Source organism: Rhinichthys klamathensis, unplaced genomic scaffold (assembly GCF_029890125.1).
Source record: "Rhinichthys klamathensis goyatoka isolate OS25496 unplaced genomic scaffold, OSU_Roscu_1.1 h1tg000264l_1, whole genome shotgun sequence".
Lineage (NCBI taxonomy): Eukaryota > Metazoa > Chordata > Actinopteri > Cypriniformes > Leuciscidae > Rhinichthys > Rhinichthys klamathensis.
In genome coordinates this window covers 2,073,781-2,093,298 of record NW_026606785.1, presented here as the reverse complement: position 1 = coordinate 2,093,298, position 19,518 = coordinate 2,073,781, and the positions used below count along the sequence as shown (strand labels likewise).

Here is a 19,518-nt window from a genome sequence, read left to right as displayed (position 1 = left end):
TAAAAGTGCTGGCTAATGCTAATCGTAAATTCTCTAAGATTATTATTCATGTCGGCACTAATGATGTTCGACTCCGCCAGTCGGAGATCACCAAAATTAATATTAAAGAGGTGTGTGAATTCGCAAGTACGATTTCAGGCACTGTAATTTGCTCTGGCCCTCTTCCTGTACGCAGGAGTGATGAGATAGTTAGCAGATTGGCCTCACTAAATGGCTGGCTGTCTGAGTGGTGTCCGCGTAATAATGTTGAATTCATAGACAATTGGAAAAGTTTTTGGGGCAAACCTGACCTGTTGAAAAGAGATGGTATTCGTCCCTCCTGAGATGGTGCTGCTCTTCTCTCTAGTAATTTGGCTCATAGTCTTAGAGCTAAAACATGACAATCTGGGGCTCAGGTCAGGAAGCAGACAGACTGGCTAAACTGACCGTCTGCTAGCGGCCTTGCGTCACCAAGGTCAGATAAATCCCATCACATAGAGCCTCTTTCACCTAGATATCATCATATAGAGACTGTGTCTGTTCCCCGAATTTGGAAATCCAAAAAACATCAGGTAAAAAATTTAATTGATGTTCAACAAATAAAAAACTGATGAGCAAATGATAAAGCTTGGGTTGCTGAATATTCAATCCCTTACTTCAAAATCGCTCATAGTTAATGATATGATTTCAGATTATAATCTAGATGTGCTGTGTTTGACAGAAACCTGGCTAAAAACAAATGATTAGATTACTTTAAATGAGTCCACCCCACAAGATTACAGTTATAAACATGAACCTCGTCTAAAAGGCAAAGGGGGAGGTGTTGCTGTAATTTATAGTAATATTTTCAAAACCACTAAGAAATCAATTTTTAAATATACTTCTTTTGAAGTGTTGGTGCTTAATGTAAAAATATATAGTGTAAACGATAAATCACGTTTGAGAATTCTGCTGGCTACTGTATACAGGCCACCAGGGCACCATAAAGATTTTATCAAAGAATTTGCGGACTTTCTATCAGAATTAGTATTGGCTGCCGATAAAGTACTAATTGTTGGTGATTTTAATATACATGTAGATAATGAAAAAGATGCATTGGGTTTGGCATTTAAAGACATTGTAAACTCAATTGGAGTTAGACAACACGTGTCAGGACCTACTCATTGTCGTAATCATACTCTAGATCTAATACTATCACATGGAATAGATGTTGATGCCGTTGAAATTCTGCACCAGAGCGATGACATCTCAGATCATTATCTAGTCTCATGTAAATTACATTTAGCCAAGGCTGCAAAGCCGACTCCATGTTATAAATATGTTAGACCTATAACTTCTGCCACTAAAGATTGCTTTATCAATAATCTTCCTAATCAGTTTCATCATCTCAGCATCCCTGATAGCTTAGAAGAACTTGATATTGTGACAGAAACTTTTAACTCTCTCTTTTCCAGCACCTTAGACGCAGTTGCTCCGTTGCGCTTAAAGAAGATTAAAGAAAATAGTCCAACGCCGTGGTACAACGAGCACACTCAGGCCCTTAAGAGAGCAGCCAGAAAAATGGAGCGCAACTGGAAGAAAACAAAACTAGAGGTATTTCGGATTTCATGGAAAGAGAGCTCGATTGCTTACAGAGAGGCCTTAAAAGCTGCTAGATCTGCTTATTTTTCAACCCTATTAGAAGAAAATAAACATAATCCTAGGTATTTATTTGAAACAGTGGCTAAACTAACGAAAAAGAAAGCTTCAAGCCCAAGTGTCCAAGCAACACAGCAGTAATGACTTTATGAACTTCTTCACTTATAAGATTGATAATATCAGGGACAAAATTATAACTATGCAACCGTCTACTACAGTATCGCATCAGGCAATGCATTGTAGTCTCCCTGAGGAACAATTTTATTCATTTGTTGCTATAGGAGAGGAAGAATTTTGCAAACTCGTTAATTCATCTAAATCGACAACTTGTATGTTAGATCCTATACCGACTAAGCTACTGAAAGAGATGCTTCCAGAGGTCATAGATCCTCTTCTTAATATCATTAATTCGTCTTTGTCTCTAGGATACGTACCAAAAACCTTTAAGCTGACTATGATAAAACCGCTTGTTAAAAAACCGCAACTTGATCCTTCAGAATTAGTCGATTACAGGCCGATCTCAAATCTGCCTTTTCTGTCAAAGATATTAGAAAAAGCAGTATCCTCACAACTGTGTTCCTTTCTTGAAAGAAATGATATCTGCGAGGATTTTCAGTCAGGATTTAGACCGTACCATAGTACCGAGACAGCTCTCATCAGAGTCACAAATGATTTGCTCTTATCATCCGATCGTGGTTGTATCTCTCTATTAGTGTTACTTGATCTTAGTGCTGCATTTGACACAATTGACCACAACATTCTTTTAAATAGACTAGAAAACTATGTTGGCATTAGTGGAATTGCACTAGCATGGTTTAAATCATACTTATCTGACCGTTATCAGTTTGTAGCAGTAAATTAAGAGATGTCTTATCGATCACAAGTTCAGTATGGCGTACCACAAGGCTCAGTACTAGGACCGCTGCTGTTCACTCTGTACATGCTACCATTAGGAGATATCATTAGGAAACATGGAATTAGTTTTCACTGTTATGCCAATGATACTCAGCTCTATATATCTTCAAAACCTAATGAAGCTTACCAATTCACAAAATTAACGGAATGCATAGCTGATATAAAAAATTGGATGACTAGTAATTTCCTACTACTAAATTCTGAAAAAACAGAGATTCTAATTATTGGACAAAAAACGTCCACACGTAATAACCCAGAATACTGTCTAACACTTGATGGCTGCTCTGTTAAGTCTTCGTCGTCGGTTAGGAACCTGGGTGTGCTCTTTGATACCAATCTTTCATTTGAAAGTCATGTGTCTAGTATCTGTAAAACCGCATTTTTCCATCTTAAAAATATATCTAAACTACGACATATGCTCTCATTAACAAATGCGGAACAGTTAGTTCATGCTTTCATGACATCAAGACTAGATTATTGTAATGCTCTACTGGGTGGTTGCCCTGCACGCTTAATAAACAAACTACAGCTAGTTCAAAACGCAGCAGCTCGAGTTCTTTCTAGAACCAGGAAATATGACCATATTAGACCGGTTCTGTCAACACTGCATTGGCTCCCTATTAAACATCGTATACATTTTAAAATATTGTTGATTACTTACAAAGCACTAAATGGTTTAGCTCTGCAGTACTTGAGCGAGCTCTTAACGCATTATAGTCCTTCACGTCTATTGCGATCTCAAAATTCCGGCCAGTTGATAATACCTAGAATATCTAAATCAACTGCTGGCGGTAGATCCTTTTCCTATTTAGCACCAAAACTTTGGAACAGTCTTCCTACCATTGTCCGGGAAGCAGACACACTCTGTCAGTTCAAAGCTAGACTAAAAACACATCTCTTTGACCTAGCATACACATAATACATTATAGACTTCTATAATTCAATGTTAGGCTGCATAGATTAGGTCAGCCGTAACTGGGAACACTTCCCTTAAATCCTGATGTACTCGCTTACATCATAAGAAGAATGGCATCTACGCTAATTTTAGTGTCTTTGTTTATCCCGAGGTTTTCCCGCAGCCTGCCGGATCCAGGCCGTATCCAGATCTGACTAGGAGCTTCGCCTGGACCCGATGACAACGCAGTGCTGAAGTGCCAACTAGCCTCTAGGGTCCCTTTCCCACTCTACAGATAAAGCGTTGTGAATTCGGTTCGCGTACCCACCCCGAAGTGATAAAATGAAACAAAATTCTGTATCAAATTATAGGCAAGAGAAGTAGTTTGTTTAGGCATGGTTTGTAGGAAATTACAAACCTGCGCACATATATTCAAAAGCACATAACTATAGAATCAATTCTTAATGCGCATGTGAACGCCATCAGCGTTTATCACAGGTTCAGTTTAAAGTCTGTTTAGAGAGAACGGCGTCGTCTTAGCGGACCCTAATTTAATAACAAATGATCATTTTGACGGAGGTGAATCAATCAAAACTAACTTTAGCTGAAAATAACATTATTCGATAATGGCTATAAAGCCAAAACAATCTCTGTTACCTTAAATTATATGTTTGTCTCTGTAAAGCTGCTTTGAAACAATCCATTGTTAAAAGCGCTATATAAATGAAGATGACTTGACTTGACTATAGGGTTATGGTTAAGATTAGGGTTTGGTTTAGGGTTAGTTGCATGTAATTATGCATAATTTACTGTTTTTACTATAGAAACTACATTGAACGTGTAACAAGGACACTGACAGTACAGTCCACGAGTACAGTTTTTTAAAATATACTTTTAAGAAATAAACATATTATAAGCACACTTGTTTGTAAAACGCTATGTATAAAACACGTTTTAAACTTGTAATTTCTGCTTGTTGAAACCAAAATGTATGAAAACCCTCTGTAGTAAAACCTGAGAACTTTCATCAATTAAATAGTTTGCGATCTAATAAAATAATTTAAAAATTGTTTGCCAACATTTGTCTTACACATACTGGAGCTCACTGTATGTTCTCCTAAAATATGGGAAATATGTTGTGCTGTATGTTGTTCTAAAATATGCATTTAAATGAATAAATACAGTAACACGTTTTGAACATGTAACAAAATACAGTATGTTAAATAACACTCAGGCTCTGCACAATGTGCACATTAATTTGCTAGTCTATATGACTTATTAATGCATGAAGACAGCAACACTTAAAGAATCTAATTAGATGTGAGGACTGACGGGAGGAGTATGATCACACCAAAGGAAACTTGAAGTCACGGAAGGAGAAACCATAGAAGTGCTGCATTATTGAAGAACAATGAGTGGAGGATAAAGGTGCACAGCGAGTGAGAAGTGAGGCGCCGGCGCCGGTCCGAGAGCTGCAGCACACAGGGTGGACATTCAAAATCAGGTAAGTGTCTTTTACAAATACTCCTAATCAGATTGATGTGCACAAATACATTTATAAAAGTGCAACATTTCATTCCACTGAGTGCTTTATATCTGCTTGCATACGCATTCTACACAAGTCCGGATAAATATTAATGTGCCGGTCTCTAAAAAAAGATGTTATTTAAAGCTACACTGTGTAACTTTTTTAGTTTATTCTTAGCTAAAAACACTTAGTTATTTCAAAAATATATGTGCTCATTAATTTATATATACTTCGTTCAAGTAATAAAGTATTCTCGTGAGTGTATAATATGCCATTGAAAATACATACGGGTGAGGGGTTCTAATGTCGGTCGCCATGTTGCCCCTCCATCTTGAAAGTACATTAGCCAAAGAGGGACATACCCGTTAATTCAAGCTTCGCCTTTCGCCGTGTCGAATGTGAAGAGGGGGATTGCTGGAAGCCATGTTAATCTTGGACTACACTGGCCACCGTAGGAGTTAAAACGAAATCGGAATTGAGAGGAACAGAAACTAACATTCACTGGATGGTCATATACCTTTTCACCACTAGATGGGGGTAAAAATCACACAGTGTAGCTTTAATGAAGCGAACAAATGACACCTGTCAATCAGAGATGATCATACATTACAATCATTAATGTACATGAGTCCTCCGATGGCCACAGATGATGTGTTCTGCATGCACAGCTGAGGGGGAGGACGTGGTAAATAACCTGCAGTCAGGTGGAGTTACACTGGTGTCAGGTTCCCTCATGACAGGCTTCATTGTGTTTACAGACTACTTCAACTTTTTATTATTTATATAGCACATTTAATAACAACGTTGTTGCCCAAAGTGCTTCACAGTTATAATTACAACATACATATATAAAAAACATTTAGCAAATGAAGGCATGACTACACACTCACACAACTGTATAGTGAGATCAGTATACAGAGAGATAGAAATAAAAATAAAAATAAGTTATTACTTCAATCAATCCTTAACTAAAAGCTAAGTTAAAAAGATAAGTTTTCAACTGAGATTAAATCCCCACATGCTTTCCTTTTTTAAACCATTTAAAAACAGCAATAATCCTAAACTTGAGAACATGCTTTTAAAGGGGTTGTTGATTATGATTTCACTTGTCTAACTTTAGTTAGTGTGTAATGTTGCTGTTTGATCATAAACAACATCTGCAAAGTTACAACGCTCAAAGTTCAGAGCAATGGAAGATATTTGCTTTTACAGAAATCGCTTTTTAAGGACTACAACAAACGGCTGGTAGGAACTACACGACATTCCTCCCGGGTTAGTGACATCAACAACCCTAAAATTTACATAAGCCCCGCCCCCGGAACACGATTTATAGATTATCAAGACAGGATATGCTAATCAATGACTAGAAGATAACTACACATAAGCTGCATAAATTCATCAACTAACCGCATTGTCACCTCTTCTTGAGTCTTGCATCTTTCTGACTTCGGTTTGAACATAAATGTGTGTGTGTGTGAGGTAAAAGGACACAAGCTCTTGAAGCTCCGCCCCCTGTGCCGGGAGCAGCAGCTCATTTGCATTTAAAGGGACGGACACAAAAACGGTGCGTTTCTGCTCACCCTCAAAAAGTGACAATTTTAACATGCTATATAGAAATATCTGTGGGGTATTTTGAGCTAAAGCTTCACACACACACTCTGGGGACATCAGAGATTTATTTTACATCTTGTGAAAAGAGCATTATACCTCCCCTTTAAATCAAAATTCATTTCAGTTTCTTTGTTTGCCAGAGCACTTTAGATAAGACCATGGACACAGATTTCTTGACAGATGAGCAGATGGAGCAAACAGAACAGAGGTATGCAAAGCTGTTATTTCCTTCTCCTCCTCTTTGTCAGGGTTTTATGCAGCACAAAGGATCAATTAACATTTATTTTCAGTAAAGAAAAATCATTCTTTGGTTAGATTTTTCAGGACTGCTGATGTTTTTGGTTACAATGAATGAAACACTTACACTAGATGTCCCAGACAGTAGTGTCGGCCCAGATCCGGCCCACATCTGGTACGCATTGAATCCATGTACCAGATGTGGCCAGGATCTGCGCCGACACTATGTTGCTGTCTGGGATGAATGGGGACATTTGTTGGAGGATTATACAGCAGAAATGTGAAGCTTATAATAATAAAAAAACATTCACATTCATTTTTGAGTTAAATTACTTTCATTTAAAACCACTGTAAAGTGTGTGTGTGTGTGTGTGTGTGTGTGTGTTTAGCTTTTTTGTTGTCATGGCAACACAATTGCACAATTCTATACAATTGTGCAAACTTTTTCCACACTAAAATTATTTTAACATACATTATATATTGTTTGTCTTATGTATTGTATATTATTGAAACAGTGAGTATTTGAATGGTTTATTTATCTTCACAGATGGGGTATACATTTAATTCCATTGTAACACATTTTTGTTTTAAGAAGTTAAGATTATTGTGAGCAAGATATTGTAACGGTCTCGTTCAGTTTTGGTTTTGTTTTCCTTGTGTTCCCTGCGCTGCTTTTCCTGAGTTCTGTTTGCTAGTTTGTTTCTCATTGGATTATGTTCACCTGTTGTTCATTTAGTTATCTGTGTGTATTTATAAGCTTAGTTTCCGCAGTTCATTGTTCTGTGTGGTCTTTCTATTATGTGGTTGATTTATATATTATTCCTTTTATTCTTCTACGTATTCCCTTTTTTGATTTAATATTAAAAACAGGTTTTTTTTATGTCTATCGTTGTGCTCTCTTTGCAACCACCCATATGTGACAGATATATAAATCACCATTTTTTTTTAATGATAAGAGCTTGTCAAGACATAGCTACTTGAATTTGACAAAGACAAAGTCATTGATATTTCTGGTGCAATCAATCAACTAAACACATTAAATATACCTGCAAAATAAACCTGAACACATTTGGCTTGTACCTGCAAAACAACAATAAAGCTGTCCAGGTTCTGTTAGTTTGGACTTTTTGTGTTTCTTCACCCTTTGCCTGAGTTTGTTGTCTTGGTTACTCATTATGTTCAGCTGTGCACTATTATCTCCCTCATTATCACGTGTACTTCAGTTCTGTTCTGTTTGTGTTTCATTGTTCGGTCTGTTATGAATTATTTTCTTCTAAAGTGTTGGAAACTTAAAAGCGCAGACCAGTGAGACGGTGAGGTATATTTCAAAGCAGAAGTTCTTTATTGCTCGCTGTAGTTCAAACTCGTCTGACTTCTTGAGTCAAACATTGTAATATATACCTTTCAAAGGGGGAGGGATTACATAGAGGTGGAGTCACTCTGAAACAAAGCATGCAAATGAAGTGGGAACACACCCTTACTCTGAAAGCCCTATCAGTCCAATTGAATCAGCATAACTTATTCCAATGGCCAGGAACTCTGGTTCCAGAGCCATCCCAGAGCCATTAAAGACAAAAGGTGGAAGTCTCCCCTATAGCTAATCCAATCAACCTAACGATTCAACATCTAGGCTGAGAGGTGAGGATCCCAGTGATCTGATTAATTTAAAATACAATTGAGAAAACAGGACTGGCAGGAAAGGAGACTCTTGCTGGAGACTCAATCATCTAAAATCAGTCTACTAAACTTTATCAGTTTATATACTATTGTAGTGGAAACCTAAATTAAACATTTAATAAATTTGTAACCCTTCAGTCTCGTCTGATTATGTATGTGGTTGCTCAGTTTGTGCCTGTTGGATTATCTATTAAAGCCTTTACTTTGACATTCGTCTTCATCGCCGTGTGCCTATCTACAACTAGTGGTGGGCAGATCGAGGCTTCGTGAAACAATGAAACAGTTGAAGCAAATGTGCCATATTGTGTCGAGGCTTCGAAACCATCCGACACCCGTCTCAACGGTGACACCTAGCGGTCACTTGCCGGTGTTGATCTGAAATAACCTTGACAACGAGCCATTAAAACATTTGTTGTTTTTTTATTATTGTATTTTTCTAATATGTGAAGCTTGTAACCTGTAGGCTCCTCAATGTGCATAATGTAATTTTTATTTATCTATCTATCTTAATCTATCTATGTATGTATCTATCTATCTATCTATTAATCTATCTATGTATCTATACACTCACCTAAAGGATTATTAGGAACATCTGTTCAATTTCTCATTAATGCAATTATCTAATCAACCAATCGCATGGCAGTTGCTTCAATGCATTTAGGGGTGTGGTCCTGGTCAAGACAATCTCCTGAACTCCAAACTGAATGTCAGAATGGGAAAGAAAGGTGATTTAAGCAATTTTGAGCGTGGCATGGTTGTTGGTGCCATACGGGCCGGTCTGAGTATTTCACAATCTGCTCAGTTACTGGGATTTTCACGCACAACCATTTCTAGGGTTTACAAAGAATGGCGTGAAAAGGGAAAAACATCCAGTATGCGGCAGTCCTGTGGGCGAAAATGCCTTGTTGATGCTAGAGGTCAGAGGAGAATGGGCCGACTGATTCAAGCTGATAGAAGAGCAACTTTGACTGAAATAACCACTCGTTACAACCAAGGTATGCAGCAAAGCATTTGTGAAGCCACAACACGCACAACCTTGAGGCGGATGGGCTACAACAGCAGAAGACCCCACCGGGTACCACTCATCTCCACTACAAATAGGAAAAAGAGGCTACAATTTGCAAGAGCTCACCAAAATTGGACAGTTGAAGACTGGAAAAATGTTGCCTGGTCTGATGAGTCTCGATTTCTGTTGAGAAATTCAGATGGTAGAGTCAGAATTTGGCGTAAACAGAATGAGAACATGGATCCATCATGCCTTGTTACCACTGTGCAGGCTGGTGGTGGTGGTGTAATGCTGTGGGGGATGTTTTCCTGGCACACTTTAGGCCCCTTAGTGCCAATTGGGCATCGTTTAAATGCCACGGCCTACCTGAGCATTGTTTCTGACCATGTCCATCCCTTTATGACCACCATGTACCCATCCTCTGATGGCTACTTCCAGCAGGATAATGCACCATGTCACAAAGCTCGAATAATTTCAAATTGGTTTCTTGAACATGACAATGAGTTCACTGTACTAAAATGGCCCCCACAGTCACCAGATCTCAACCCAATAGAGAATCTTTGGGATGTGGTGGAACAGGAGCTTCGTGCCCTGGATGTGCATCCCGCAAATCTCCATCAACTGCAAGATGCTATCCTATCAATATGGGCCAACATTTCTAACGAATGCTTTCAGCACCTTGTTGAATCAATGCCACGTAGAATTAAGGCAGTTCTGAAGGTGAAAGGGGGTCAAACACAGTATTAGTATGGTGTTCCTAATAATCCTTTAGGTAAGTGTATATGTAGGCTATCTATTAATCTATCTATGTATCTGTATCTATCTATTAATCTATCTGTCTATATTTCTATGCATCTATTAATGTGTCACTATATGTATATACTCTGTCTGTCTCTAGCCTATCAGTCAATGTGTAAATTGAAATGTAAGCCTAAATATAAGTAAACAAATCGCACTATAAATGTCACTATATCACCAAAAATCCGCTATCTCAAAATCAAACTCCTCTCGCAAAAACCCACGAGGTCAAGATGTATTGACTTCACTTTTATACAGATGTGCGATTGTGTGGTCTGTTCCTAGGGTTGCCAACTTCCGAAAAGAAAAATGCGGGACATATTACTATATGGGGGGGGGGGGGATCTCGCATGCAAGGTCTCACGCTCTCTCCCTCTCTCTCCGCGCTACACGGTTTGGCGCTGACGCACATACAGTAGGCTATGTTCTGTCTCGCATGCGCAGCTCTAGATTCTAGGAGATTTGAACTAATTTACGTGTCGTGTTGCTGTGGTATCAGTCAGATCAGCGTAGCACTCAATAATCGGGACAAGAGAGGTCCCGATCGGGACAAATAAATTAGGCCCAAAAATCGGGACGTCCCGGCTAATTCGGGACAGTTGGCAACCCTATCTGTTCCCGACCCTGTCATTTAAACGCTGATTCGGCGGACCATGCCACCTGTCAAACACTTGTCAAACACTCCGAAGCTTCATTTAGCCATAGTCACGTGACATGGGTGTTTTGAATCACGCTTCGGATCTCGAAAAGCTTCGGAACGTCAGTTTCGCGTCAGCCGTCCCTATATCTACAACCACCAACCGTGACAAAAGCACAGACAGTAACGTGATATTATCTTACACAATTTACACTGACACCCCTAATCTGATGCTTAGCAGGACAATTATGATAAAAATTATACTTCATTATATTAGTAAAACTTTTCACATTGTGATAATTGTGGTGGAACAAAAAACGAATTCTGTGGGACATGATTCAGCTTTGAGCAATACAGATACATCTTCATTTTCTTATAGGTCATCATGTTTATTTCCATCGGAGAGCTCTCATTTCGTTCAGAAAACAGAAGAACCATCTGCAGTTACACTGTACGAGCAGCAAAGAAAAGCAGAAGACCAGAGAGGTTTGCTGGAAGCGGTAATATGCGCGCCAACATTAAATGCTGTTTTATTAAAGATAATAAAGTATAATTTTACCAGGAAGTAAAAATGACAGTTGTGTAGCACTAAGAACATTTTCTCTGTATCATTTGTTATAAACTATCATTTAATGTGCATAAATATTTTCACTGAACTCTTGATCTCATAAAGAGACATTAAGATGTTGTTGAATATGTGTTGTGCAGTTGGCCCGTATAGAACAGGACCTAAAGGAAAGCATTCGAAGAGAGGAGAAGAGACGACAGGAGCTGAACCAAGTTAGACAAGAAGAGAACCGATTCCGCTGGAGAAGTCTGTCATTCCTCAGCCTCAACCAGCGAACAGCAAAGTATGAACGTGTGCCTCTCCAAAACACACCAGAAAGCTGTCATGTCAAATATAAACTGCTGCTAGTGACCTAATTAATAGTTTGCTGTGGTTTAAGGGCTTTAAAGGATTAGTTCACTTTAAAAAAAACGTTTGCTGATAATTTACTCACCCCCATGTCATCCACGATGTCCATGTCTTTCTTTCTTCAGTCGAAAAGAAATTAAGGTTTTTGATGAAAACATTTCTCCATATAATGGACGTCAATGGGCCCCAAACGGTTCAAGGTCCAAATCACAGTGTCAGTGCAGCTTCAAAGGGCTTTAAACGATACCAGGCGATGAATAAGGGTCTTATCTAGCGAAACGATCGGTCATTTCAAAAATAAATAAAAAAGTTAAAGTTTTATAAGCACAAATGCTCGCCTTGCTCTGTGATGCGCGTTCGTGACGTCACGTAATACACAATTACGTTGAAAAGGTCACGCTTGACGTAGCGAGTCAGTGTTTTCAAATGTGCGGAAGGAGGACCATATACACATATTCAAATGTCTTAGTGTCAGTTTATCGGTTAAAATGCCCATTTCGTGTGTGTATCCTGGGTGTTGTAATATTAAAAAGCCTAAAAGAAAATTTTCGTCAGGACAGAAATGTTTGACTTTTCATAAAGCGTGACCTTTTCAACGTAATTGCGTATTACATGACGTCACGAACGCGCATCACAGAACAGAGCAAGGCGAGCATTTGTGCTTATAAAACTTAAACTTTTTTATTTATTTTTGAAATTACCGATCGTTTCGCTAGATAAGACCTTTATTCATCGCCTGGTATCGTTTAAAGCCCTTTGAAGCTGCACTGACACTGTCATTTGGACCTTGAACCGTTTGGGGCCCATTGACGTCCATTATATGGAGAAATGTTTTCATCAAAAACCTTTATTTCTTTTCGACTGAAGAAAGAAAGACATGGACATCTTGGATGACATGGGGGTGAGTAAATTATCAGCGAAAGTTATTTTTAAAGTGAACTAATCCTTTAATACCCCAAAGAGTCATAAACCATCAATATCATGCCCTTGAGCAACACACCTAAACTGACATTATGTGAAAGCGTCTATTTATCCATGGCCTTGTTGAAGCACACTTATGTGATACCTGAAAACAACACATTTCTGCTGGTTTATTCTCTGTTTCTCTCTAGGCCCTGGGTGACAAGCTACTATAAGAACATACCGATGCACATCTATTGCCTTCCGATAGAGACTGTTGTCCGAAGACAGAACAAGAAGAGGACGAAAAGATGAGGAAATTATGCTTTTATAGCCATCCTTTCACAAACTGAAAGAAAATCAGAGAATAAAAGGAAATAAACGCTAATTTTAAAGGGCCATTGAATGTCATTATTATTATTATCAGACAAAATGGATGTTGCAACTATTTATGATCTAGTAGTGTGTGTGGTGTGTGTGTGAAAGGGCTTAAATAAGATCCCAGCACTGTTTAAAATACACTAAAATAAACATTCATAAATATAGTGTAAGTGTGCTCTCTCTACAGGGGTTCGGGATTGCAGAATGACTAAAGAAACCTTATCAGCATGATGGTGTAAAACTGTACATTTGTTCTCTATTACCACCCACTACTTCTTATACCAACGATGGAAATAAGCGCAGTTAAAATAGCGATAGAACTTATCACCGGCCCACCGGTGGGCCCAAAGTCATTACATATTTCAAATAGTAATATCCTATACTAAACCTAAACTAATATTGACAAACTATATATCATTTGAAAGCTTACAATCTCTAGTTTTTATATTTAGTTACTGATTTACAAAATAAATTACAGAGGAGCTGTAATTTATCAATTTGCAAAAAATAATATTTTCATACTCCTAATGGCGCTTTTCCATTCCCAGTACCAGCTCAACTCGACTCGACTCGGCTCGGCCCGCTTTAAGCTCCGTTTTCCATTACAGATAGTACCTCCGCAATAGTACCAGGTCGTCATAGCGACGCCACAGGAAACTGACGGGACTAATAATCTTCTACACGACACACCCGCTCCCACACACACACACACACACACACAGGACAATGGAGGAAATCGAGTGTGTGCTGTTTTAATAGTAGTAATGGGTATATCACGCAATCTCTGGCAAAACGATTTAAAAATGGCGGGGTTATTCAGGATACTCCGTCTGGCGCGTGCAATGATGACGCAATGACGATTCTCTCTGACCAATCAGCAGTCTGCATTGTTTTCACGTCACATTTTAGTATCGCCTCAGCTCGCTCAGAACCTCGCCGGAGGTGGTATGAAAAAAAGTACCCGAAAGCAGGTACAGGTACAACTTTTATACAGTGGAAAACCAAACAAAGGCGAGTCGAGTCGAGTCGAGCCGAGCCGAGCCGAGGCGAGCTGGTACTGTGTAGTGGAAAAGCGCCATAAGGTGTTCAGTCCTTTATTTTGAAATAGTGATGAACATGAAAAATCATGAAAGAATGGTAGAAACCTCAGTGTGTTTTCATGCCAAGAGTTCAAAAGATAGCATCCGTTCAATTCTTTTAGAAAAAAAGGTCTGAAAATGTTTTAAAAATAAATAAAAACCACATATGGAAATGAAGGCGCCCTTATATGAGCAGTAATGTCATCTAGTGGAAAAGTTTGGTACTACGCCCAAACTAAATCTCACTGAAAGCTAATTTTTTGAGATATCAGCCTAAAATTTGAAACACAACTTGTTCAGATTTTTGGCTTTTTTTTGTGCAGTTTTAGAGTCGCCCAGGTTTTGAAAAAATATATTTTATATAAAATATGAATAATTAAATTTTCTAATTTTATATTTTCATAAACTCAAACTTCTATAACTTTTTTTCTGTACACTGTCTTAATTTATTTCACTTCTACAAAAATCTGCCAAGTGTCTTCTTTAAAACAAGACCAATCTTATGTCTATATTCCAAAGCATTCTTGAATTACAACCATTTAAGTTCGGCATGTGCATTTTCATGTCTATTCAAAAAAAGGGGGGTGACACTTAAAAGAGTTAAAAAGTTTATGAAGGGAAAGAGAGATCCCATAAGACTTGAGTCTGGCTTTAACACAGTTGTCCAGGAAAGTAAAGCTCAGGAAGAGAGGAAGAGAAGAGTCTCAGAGAAGAAGAGGAAAAAGCCCAGTTTCAATATTTGGTAACACTTTACTTGAAGGGGTGTGCATAAGACTGACATGACACCTTCATAATCATGACATGACACATGAATATGAATATGAAGAAGGTTTTGTGCATGTTTATGACAACTGTTATTAAGTGTCATTCGCTCAATTATGACATTTATAAATTAAATATGACATTGTTTGAGATGTCTTTGTTATGACAACTTGACATAAACCAATATATCACAACCTGTCATAAATATGTCATAAACATGACATAGCAGATTAATAAACAATTAATAGACAGATATTGTGTTAACCCGTAAAGCTAAGTGGTTTCTTAAGTTTGATAATGAATCTGCTATGTCATGTTTATGACATATTTATGACAGCATATGATATATTGGTTTATGTCAAGTTCTCATAACAAAGACATCTCAAACAATGTCATATTTGCATTAAAAATGTCACAATTGAGCGAATGACACTTAATAACAGTTGTCATAAACATGCATAAAACCTCCTTCATATTCATGACGTGTGTCATGTCATGATTATAAAGGTGTCATGTCAGTCTTATGCACACCCCTTCAAGTAAAGTGTTACCGAAAATATTACTAACCCTCGCATTCGTGAAAGATTATTAGTGGAATCTAAATTGACACTGGAGACGGCAATTACAGTTGCCACACAGCTAGAGGCCCCTGATGCCCAGGCAAAATCTATGGCCACAAGCAGTTCTGCTCCAGTACAAGCCGTACATGCCACTCCTGTGACCGGACGACAGCATCCTATGGCCAAACTCAAAGACCGTACCTCATCAAAACCTCATTCTGCTTCATCAGCTCGGACATGCGTCCGCTGGACATCTTGCAAACGTGCAGAACTGCCCTGCTGCATCTGCTAAATGTAAGAATTGTAATAAGACTGGACATACTAAGACTGCTCCTACTCGTTCAGTGCATTCAATTAAATTACCAGAAGTCTGTATTCTCTACCTATACCTGGAACTTCTGAACGTTTGATGTGTGATGTGACTATAACTACATCTGCTGTTACACTTGTGTCTCTTCAACTCACAGCGGACTCTGGTTCATTAGTGCCTATTCTCCCAAAACAATTCGCCTTTGGCTAAGCCACGCCCTAGAATGTAGATTGACCAATCACAGCGCAGCCAAGAACGACCAATCACAGCGCAGCCAAGAACGACCAATCACAGCGCAGCCAAGAACGAGCTCCACAGAGGTCCGACTCTTTTTCACAGCGCTCCATTGACTTTAACACCGGCGTCTCATATTTTTGGTCTCGGCAGGCTATTACCGTCGTAGTTTTATCAAAAATATGGTTAAACAATGTGCCTGGGGCATTTGTAACACAGATACGCGTTTCCCAGAGAGCTTGGAGGGGGGTGTCCGTTTTTTCCCCTTCCCAAAACCGAAGTCAAATCCTGACAAGTGTCGTCTTTGGATTAAACTGTGTGGATGTCCTCAGTCAGCGAAACCCCTCAAGGATCAACAAGCACACTTTTGCACACCAAAAAATCACCTTGTCAGCTAACGTTAACGTTACCTAGCATACCGGTTGTTGATACGCTAGCACACGCTGCTAATAAATACAACTTTATACTCGCGTAGTCTGTTTACTTTGTAATAACGATTATAGAAGTGAATAGAGACCTACCCAGCTTTGCATGAACAGTGTTGCTCCTTGATATTGTTAGTCCCAGCCTCCGTCTCGATTAGGATATGCGGTGGTTCATTTTTTGACGCATATTGCAGCCCCTTTTGCCTACTTCTATCGGACACTTTCTTTGCTGCTTTATAAAAGTTTGATCAAATTTCAGCAGGAAGATCTGTCACAGCTTAAGCCATGTTGATACCAAACCAGAGCCCAGATGAAGTTGACGGACGTAGCAACAGTAACTAAGGGGGGCGGGGCTTAGCCAAAGGTGAATTGTATGAGCAGCACTTTCGCACTGTGCCGTTACAAGCTCCCTCTGCCCGTTTAGTCACTTACTTGCAAGAGCCAATTTCAGTGCTTGGATGTTTACCTGCAACGGTATCTAAATATGGCCTTACCTGTCCTGCACACTTCTTCATCGTTGACAATGGCACAGTTTGCTAGGCATGGATCTGATTAAGGGACTCCAGCTTCGATTCGATGGAAACTGTGCTGCCGCCGCCACAATCTGCTTTCAGCTTTCTGCCCTCTCCACTCCTCCATCACAGCGTACTGCATTTAGTCCGTGAGGCAAACCCCCAAATTTCAGAAATTTGTCTCATAAGAGGGCACCAATGCTACTCTTTTTTATTCAACAGAGGGATGTCCCTGGACCACAAAAATGCATGATAGCAATTCTTAGTGGGTAGCTTAAAGGAACACTCCGACTTTTTGGGACTTTAGCCTATTCACCTTATCCCCCAGAGTTAGATAAGTCCATACATACCTTTTTCATCTCCGTGCGTGCTGTAAGTCTGTTTGACGCACCCACCGCTAGCCTAGCTTAGCACAAAGACTGGATGTAAATGGTTGCAGCTAGCATACTAATCCAAATAAGTGAAAAAATAACGCAAACATTTTCCTATTTACATGTTGTGATTTGTATAGTCACAGAGTGTACAAAAAAAAAACAAAGTCACACGAGACAGACATATTTTAACCGTATAAATACTGGGAACTATATTCTCAGAAGGCGAAGCACTGCTACTTGAGCGGAGTGATTAGTGCAACACTCTGAACGAACTCTCTGCTCCTCACCACGGCACGTCTCGGGTGCTGCGGTTATCACTCCGCCCAAGTAGCAGTGCTTCGCCTTCAGAGAATATAGTTCCCAGTATTTATATGGTTAAAATATGTCTGTGTCTCATGTGACTTTGTTTTTTGTACACTCTGTGACTATACAAATCACAACATGTAAATAGGAAAATGTTTGCGTTATTTTGTCACTTATTTGGATTAGTATGTTAGCTGCAACCATTTACATCCAGTCTTTGTGCTAAGCTAGGCTAGCGGTGGGTGCGTCAAACAGACTTATAGCACGCACGGAGATGAAAAAGGTATGTATGGACTTATCTAACTCTGGGGGATAAGGTGAATAGGCTAAAGTCCCCAAAAGTGTTCCTTTAAGGTAAAAAAATCACCAATTTTATGTTTGACCCCCCCAAACATTTGGCAAATTCCATTTACGGTCGGTTATTTCTATAATTCATTGTTTTTGGTACCAAAACATTCATACTTGGTGTTATCTAGGTTGGAATTTTGTCAAAAATGTAACTTGTTTAAAAAATATTGTTATTGTGATTTTTTTTTTTTTGCAGAAAACATAGTGGTGTACAGCTTTAACCAATTGTTTTAAACTTAAGACCAGTCTGTAAATGCCTCCGTTTAACCCTCTGATGGTCTTTGGGGTCTATTGGACCCCAAATGACTTTTGCTCAAATTAAAAAAAATGTTCTCTTTGTCCAAATGGTTTGAAACTTTCTATGGCTCTCAACACTTTCTAGATCTACAAAAAAAAAAAAAAAATTTAATGATATCTGTTTTTATGTTGGCGTGACAAAAATAGTCACACTCGTGGTCTTCGGGGTCTATTGGACCCCGCAATCAAAATAGACAAAATAACATCATCAAAATCAGAAACAACGTAGAACACATAGACAGAAATGACAGAAATAAAGTGGCACACTTCCAACAATGCAAAAAACATCCACAATCCAAAATTATCATGCTCACCACAGGCGCACACACACACACAAACACACACATAAAGAGGAATACATTTATACAGGAATACATACAGACTATAAAAACTGTTCTCTTATCATTTGTAAAATAAAATAATCTAAAATGCAGAACCACCAGAAAAATAAATTGGTAACACTTAGACGCATTGAAAATGTGCGCACACACACATACACACACACACACACACACACACACACACACACACAGACACACAAACACACACACAGGAATACATTTGTAAGGCTATAAAAAGTCTTATAATTTGTCAAATAAAATCATACAAAATGAAGAACCACCACAAAAATAAATTGGTGACACTGTACAAATAAAAATAAAATGTACACACACACACACAACAACAACAACAACAGTGAAGTGCCAAACCTGCTCCAACCCTGTCTGCAGAAGTCATGCGGTTTACCATGCATAGTGTTTTTTCAGTACAAAAAATGCTAAATTTTGACAAAAATTATTTTATTTTTGTTATAATTGTGATTTTATAATATTTAGATATGAATCCAACTGAATCCAACTTTAGAAACTATATCTTTCAGTAATTCAAATAGCAAATAGCATATAATGGAGCTCTATAGCCATCTAGTGGTTAAAGTGATTTATTACAAATTTTAACCTGTATTTTCCAAAAAATGGGCAAAAATCTTACATTAAACCTTGTAAAATTATCCATGGTATCCCCAGGAATGAAAGTTAGAAATCTGGGTCTTTTATAAAGTTTATTTAACATAAAATGCTGTTTTTTTGTAAAAATCCTATTTAATTAAATATTTATTTATTTATTTATAGAAATTTAAAAAAAAATGATAAATTCTCCAAAAACTGCACAAATGTTGAGTAAAAACATTAATAAAC

At 38.4% G+C, this 19,518-nt stretch overlaps 1 long non-coding RNA gene across 1 annotated transcript; it reads left to right on the top strand.

The window, feature by feature from the left end:
* The first annotated feature begins 6,688 nt into the window (after positions 1 to 6,688).
* On the top strand, positions 6,689 to 11,650 carry LOC130101982 (uncharacterized). Its single transcript, XR_008809088.1, has 3 exons — positions 6,689 to 6,774; positions 11,301 to 11,421; positions 11,630 to 11,650. It is a non-coding gene; the product is annotated as an uncharacterized LOC130101982 (long non-coding RNA).
* The last annotated feature ends 7,868 nt before the right edge of the window (positions 11,651 to 19,518 follow it).